The sequence below is a fragment of the Rhamphochromis sp. 'chilingali' genome (assembly GCF_963969265.1).
Source record: "Rhamphochromis sp. 'chilingali' genome assembly, chromosome: 16".
Taxonomy (NCBI): Eukaryota; Metazoa; Chordata; class Actinopteri; order Cichliformes; family Cichlidae; genus Rhamphochromis; species Rhamphochromis sp. 'chilingali'.
This window is the reverse complement of record NC_137943.1, coordinates 23590251-23595891: the sequence shown is the minus strand read 5'-3', so window position 1 is coordinate 23595891 and position 5641 is coordinate 23590251. Positions and strand designations below refer to the sequence as shown.

The 5641-nt window shown below is 40.2% G+C and overlaps 1 long non-coding RNA gene across 1 annotated transcript; it reads right to left on the bottom strand.

The window, feature by feature from the left end:
* Positions 1 to 992: 992 nt before the first annotated feature.
* On the bottom strand, positions 993 to 2303 carry LOC308412570. The gene is made up of 5 exons (XR_013974602.1): positions 2125 to 2303; positions 1902 to 2006; positions 1643 to 1683; positions 1404 to 1483; positions 993 to 1274 (listed from the first exon to the last, which is right to left on the bottom strand). It is a non-coding gene; the product is annotated as an uncharacterized lncRNA (long non-coding RNA).
* Positions 2304 to 5641: the final 3338 nt, after the last annotated feature.

Here is a 5641-nt window from a genome sequence, read left to right as displayed (position 1 = left end):
CAAGTCACACTAAACCATTTGTTTGTGGTGTTTATTGAGGAATTGTTTCTGTGTCTGAACATGACAGAACATGTTTAGACTGAGTCAGAGTAGACACTCTAAGAACATTTGGACAGGGAGAGTTCAAAGAAGGAGGAAGTAGACCAGTGCCACTGAGAGATGTACTGTATTTCACTGTACGCCCACGCCCACGGCGATAACAGCCTGCAGAGTGAAGAGTGAAGATTTGTTTTTCATCTATCCACATTTGGCAGAAGAACAGAGTTTTTTCTCTTCTGTTCAGCGTTCCCACTGAGGCCAGTTGGAGCTGTTCGATCAACAGGAAACCAACAGACACTCAGTTCGCTCTGATTTTATGAATGAAATTGTTTTGCATTTGTTATTTCTCTGAGTGAGCTGCTCTGTCAGTGATTATCGCAGAAAAATGACATTGTCTTTTTAATTATTACAAAGCGGCCTGCATGGGGCAAAAATTACATCATTACATCCCGCCACACCACAAAGTTGCCCTGCTAAGTTGCAAAACAGAAGATGTCCAAATTCTCAATAAACATGTCCATTAAGGCCACATCAGGCAAGTTGTTGTAACACATTTGATTGGTGTAACAAATACTAAAACTAAGGAGATTTCCTCATGTGTTTTTATTTGGTTTTAGGTTGTTTTAAGCTAGTTTTTATTTGTTCAATATTTTATTAATTTTTCTTTTTTTGCATCTTTAGTTAAATGAACTTTTTTCACATATAGTTTTAGTATTTCATTATTTAACCTTGGTTATTCAATAATCTTGGTGCTGGAGTTTCTAATAACAGTGAATTGGCAGCATATCCTTCAGGCCCTGCGACCTGGCTCTATCACATGCTCTAGAAACTCGGTGGTGATGTAGGATCTCTCTCTCTCTATGTGTGTGTGTGTGTAGTACATTCGACAAATAACTAGTTTTTTGTGCTTTAACTCTGGATGACTTTATTTGAAACTGAAATTCATGAAACAATAACAGTTACAGACAGAAGTCTGAAAACTTACTCTTTATTTCATCAAAACCAGTAAAATGAACAAGGCCACATTCAAAACTTGTGAACATAAACATCAAATTATAATTGTATCAGATACATTCATTTATGTAGTGCCTTAATAACCTTTTTATATTACACACATATTTCTTATATACCACTGGTCTGAGAAATATTGTGATTTTTATAGTTATAGTGTCGGTCTTCATTTCTGTTTTTCTTTTTATTTCATCATCTTCAGAAGAAACAAAGCAGGAGACTCACTGAGAAGAAGTGGAGGAATAAATACATCAGTTTGAACAATGTTAATCCATCAACCAGATAAAATAGCAACTGGAGTCATTTAATGTGTTAGTAATCGTTCCCATTGTCTTCACTTTTCATGTACTTACGCGCTAGACGTGATCACTCCTTCACTTCATTCCTTTACTGTATCAGAATTGGAGCCAGACTCCCTGTACGAGTTTTGGGTCTGTTAGGAACAAAACAAAAAATTAAAAATTTAAAATGAACCAGTCCTGCTGTGTTGATCTTCATACCAAAAATGCCACACATTTCTTCATTGTTGCTGCTGCTCAGCAGAAACTTGGACCTGATTCTTGATTTTTTTTTTATTGCACTGTGTGGTTACCTGTAGGGTTGTGGCTTTATGTCTGATCCCTGCTGTGGTTTCTGTAATAAAAAGAGAAAAGGGTTTTAGGGGGAGCTGCTAGTTTCACACACCATGCAGAAGTAAAATGAATGAGATGCAGTCAAACTGCTGAGTTTTCTTTTAAACAACAGAAAGAGTAAACTGCTGATATGCTGCAAATTGTTTTGAGATGTAAATACTGAAATTATTATGATTATTCCTTAATTTATTTTACTTGTTAAACAGAAATTTGCCTTACTGTGTGGTGTCGTCGACATCCTGCTTGTGTCACGCGGCATTTTTTCAGATGTTTAACATTTGGGCTTTTCACCTTCGTGTTGTGTACAGAAGTTATCTCCTCTGTCTGGGAAAAAAGTATTCAATATTTAGACACCACATCTTCTTATTTCATTTCATTTTGATAGTTTCTGTAATAATTAATGAAAATCTAGACACAGGTTTTGTAAAGTTGTCCTCCTTACCGGTGTCGGCTGTTCAGCTGTCATCTCAGATGAGGCCGTGATGAGCAGGATCGCCTGCAGACACAAAAGGACCAGCAATGTGTTTTTGTTCATGACGAGTGGCTGAAGAGTTTGATAAAGATGTGAAACACACACACACATAGGCCTTTATATACTCTTCGCCAACAAATAACTTCCATCTGAAGAGGGAAAAAAATAGGGTGTGTGTGTAGATAAAATGTAGCTTGTCCAAAAACGTGCAGCATATATGAAAGCTGTTTGAAGGGGGTTGTTTAACTTATCTTGATTTAATTTGATCACGTCATTTACTCTGTGTTTATTTACCTGATCTCTTGGTTTCCTTCCTGCAGTCCCTCCTTGGGTATTTCACAACAGTTAAAAAAAAATGTGTCACTGAACTCAGCAAAGACCAGAAATGAAACACTTAATCTTCATTATAAAAAAAGAATGAATAAACACAGGACTGTCAGAGTTTCACTTTCTATTGAAGACCTTTTTCCACAAGCAACATTCGAGAAGGAAGATTTTAAATTTCAGTCTCGTGAGGTGTTTTCTTAAGGATAACCTGGATATTTGCTTCTATATGTTCTAAACTATATGTTTTAAACAGTAGAGTTAATAATTTGGTAGCTGTTAACCACTGTGGCCTTAGTCGCATAACAAAGTGTTGCTAACATGCATAAAACCACAACATGCCCTTCACTGTAAGGGAAGTGGTGTGAGTTTAAAGCGGATTTTATCTCTGTTTTACGGTAACAAGTGATATGTTGAGATGGGGAATCTTCAGGGAAATAGTATAACGTAAAACCCAGTAGAAAATGAACATTCTTAGATGTTGTTTCGTTTATGAGTGGGTGGATGTGGGTTCATTATTGTGAAATGTGCACTTACTAAATGTTTTCGTTCCAACAGCCGACACACACTGTTGTGTCTGTTTGCCACATTACAGCTACAAGAGAAGTGCGTGTTTGTCCTGTAATTCCCCGTAAAGAAAAGGAAAACCTGCTGTTATGTAATACATGTGGACTTTTCTTTTACAACAGGGGTGTCAAACTTATTGCGGGGAGGCCAGAATCGGCCAAGCAAAGACTCCGATTACAAATCAGTTACTCCAATTTCCATTGCAACTGAGCATTACCTCAATGTGCTTGCGGTAGTCATGGTAATGCGTCCAAAAGTCTGTGACATCATTTGTATGCCACACACACTCAACACAAAAAAACAGAGGATGTCGAGGTGATGGTATACCTGCTGCTCGGCCTGTTGCCCTCGTCACTGAGTGGCCGATTGGTGGCGTGCAGTCTGTGGATGTCACATTTTAAGATTGACTCAACTCTTAGAACCCAGGCCAGAAAAAAAAATCTTGTACCGTGTATTTCCATCTAATGGAAAACCCTAAAAAGTCGAGTCCAGTCGCCTTCTTTCCAAGCTCGTTAGACTAGGAATAAAATCATTATTTCAAGTGATATATTTACTGAATAGAATAATGAATGCTCTTCACGCTTTCCAGCTGTCAGTGTGATTATAACTCAGACTTGTAGCGGTTGATGTGAGTTTGACCTTTTTATGTTAAAACATATGTGTTAAACTTCATAACTAGCAGGTACTTGCAAATTATTGATCCTTGATGAAGATAGTGGGCGCTACAGTATACAAATCAATATAAATTATTTACATTGATATAAAGTTGCAGTGATGAATATTTCTTGCGATAGTCTTTAGTCCTCTGGTCTTGTTTCATCTGGTTTTCTTCTGAAAACACACACACACACACACACACACACACACACACACACACACACACACACACACACACACACACACACACACACACACACACACGCAAACAGAAAAGAGGAAACTCATTGCAGAGGAATTAACATTGGACTGATGTTAATAAAACAGCAGCACTTTTCTTGCATGCAGAGATGTTTTCTTTTTCCTCACCTGCACAACCGATGTGATCAAAATTTGATCAAAATGTGTTTCACTGTTTTTTCAGAGCTTCCTGTCAAGGGTTATGTTGTTGCCATAAACTGTAAAAAGAGATCTTTCCACAGCCTGCACTGTTTCCTGTGTGCAGGTGTTCAACATGAAGGCCGCATCATCCAGCTCGGATCTTCTTTTAGCAGACATCAGAACTTTTTTATGCAGTACACACGACCTGATATTGCACACCTGATTTGACTTGTTTCTGTTTCTTACTTACTGCATAAAGTGGTTATAAATTTAAGTCAAGTTCTTTATGACTCGGAGGGTGTAATAACTGCACATGTGACACGTGACAATTCATTTCAGTGCAAGATAACATTTTGATTTCTGAGTTTACATTCATACATAATTACCTTCACAAAAAGACAGTCCTGCACAGTATCTTAGCTCTTCTGGACAGAGATCTCAGATGTTGTTCCTGAGATCTGCTGGAGTCACTCGGCTAGCTTCAGAGTCACTGAACCAAGTGCTCCGATTCCTACTGGAACCACTGTTACCTTCACCCTCCACATCTTCTGGAGCTCTTCTCTGAGTCCTTGGTACTTCTCCAGCTTCTCATGTTCCTTTTTCCAGATGCAGCTATCATTCTGTATCGCTATGTCAGTCGCTACGGTCGTCTTCCTCTGGTTGTCCACCACTACTATGTCCAGTTGGTTAGCTATCACCAGTTTGTCCGTCTGTATCTAGAAAACCCAGAGGGTCTTAGCTGGGTCATTTTCAACCATCCTTAGAGGCGCCTCCGATTTTGACCTCGGCCCTTCTTGGCCATACTCGGGACAGATGTTTCTGTATACTGTGCCGCCACTTGGTTATGGCATTCTATGTATGCCCTGCCTGCTTGCATCTTGCATCCTGCTGTTATGTGCTGGATTGTCTCAGGGGCATCTTTACACAGCCTGCACCTGGGGTCTTGCCTGGTGTGGTAGGCTCCAGCCTCTATGGATCTTGTACTTAGGGCTTGTTCCTGTGCTGCCATGATTAGTGCCTCTGTGTTGTCTTTGAGTCCACCTTTTTCCAGCTACTGGTAGGATTTCTGGATGCCAGCAATTTTTTTTTTTTTTAGCTACCAGTGGTACATAGCGTGCAGGGGCCTGCACGGGGCCTCAACAGGAGCAGCAGCACAGTTCTGTCCATGACATCTGGGACATGTTTCGGCGCAGCTCTGATGACATCAACATGTTTACGGAAGCGGTTGTGGGATTTATCGGGAAACTAGCGGACGACACAGCAGAAAGAACTATCATCCGAACGTTTCCCAACCAGAAGCCGTGGGTGGATAAAAACATCCGCGACGCTCTGAGATCACGCACCGCTGCCTACAATGAAGGGCTTGTCTCCGGTAATATGGACCTATACAAGGCTGTGCGACTCTAGGAGCCTGTGGAAAGGACTGCGGACTATAACGGACTATAAACGACCAGCTTCTTCAATGATGAATGCAGATGCTTCACTGGCTGATGAGCTGAACACGTTTTATGCTCGCTTCGACGCCGCAGCAATTAAAACAACAAACGGCTGCGCGCGC